At 36.6% G+C, this 1,043-nt stretch overlaps 1 pseudogene; it reads right to left on the reverse strand.

Annotated features, from left to right (window-relative positions):
- Positions 1-308: 308 nt before the first annotated feature.
- Positions 309-472, reverse strand: LOC145242431 (U2 spliceosomal RNA; annotated as a pseudogene).
- Positions 473-1,043: the final 571 nt, after the last annotated feature.

A 1,043-nucleotide genomic window follows, 5' to 3' on the forward strand; every position in this document is an offset into this window, starting at 1 on the left:
GTGGAAAGACCTAAAAACTTGACGACATTTCACCCATTTAGTGCAGGCTTTTTTAAGAGTAACAAGGCCGATAGTCATTAGTCGTATGCTCTCGTGTAATGAATGAATGCGTGAATGTAGGATTGACATGAAATTCTTAAAGATAAATTAAAATGACCGAAAAATGGGCTGAAATGACTTAAATAAATAAAAAGTAAATGACTTTAATGAACTTAAGGATGAATTGAATGACCTTAAGAATGACTTGAATGCTTAAAAAATAACTGGAATCCTTCAAAAACAACTTGAATGATCTGAAGAATGACTTGAATGGCTTTGAGACTGACTTGTTGTAAAGTGGATGATCATTTTACATTAAATTAATACAGAAAAGCAATCCCCCACTTTATATCACAAAGTTACAAACATAAGTACAGCATGTAGTAAGAACAGATACTACACTTTGATCTTGGCCAAAAGGCCAAGAAAAGAGTATTTATTTGCTCCCCCACCGAGCAAATTAGGCACAAGGCCGATTTTTAATGTGAGGAGTGAAGGGGAAATGGAGACCAGTTCCCCGGGGAGTAGGGAAGCTGGATAGTGACAATTGGTATGAAGGGTTGCCCCTACATTGACCAAGGTCTTATATGTCAGGTTGCCCCCACATATGGTCTTTGCTTGCAGCATCTGCCGGAACAGACACTACATCTTGATCTTGGCCAAAAGGCTAAGGAAAGCTTAAAAAGCTAAGAACAGCATCAATTAACAACAGACCTTTGATCTTAACCAAAAAGGCCAAGCACAAAAGTGTTACGGACAGACAGACTGACTGACAGACCAACCGACGGACCAATGGAGTGACTTATAGAGTCACTTGCATGCGACTAAAAATGTAAAATGCTCACTGACGAGAAGATTAATTAAGAATATATACAGAGAGGGTGACAGTATATTTGTTCATATGTAAAGAAAATGAGATTATATATAGTTACAGGAGGTTATTTCAGATATTTCAATATTTTTTTATATATGGCATTGTTTTTACTATTTGTAGGTAGGATAAT

Source organism: Euprymna scolopes, chromosome 2, assembly GCF_053919585.1.
Source record: "Euprymna scolopes isolate OS-2025 chromosome 2, ASM5391958v1, whole genome shotgun sequence".
NCBI classification, from domain to species: domain Eukaryota; kingdom Metazoa; phylum Mollusca; class Cephalopoda; order Sepiida; family Sepiolidae; genus Euprymna; species Euprymna scolopes.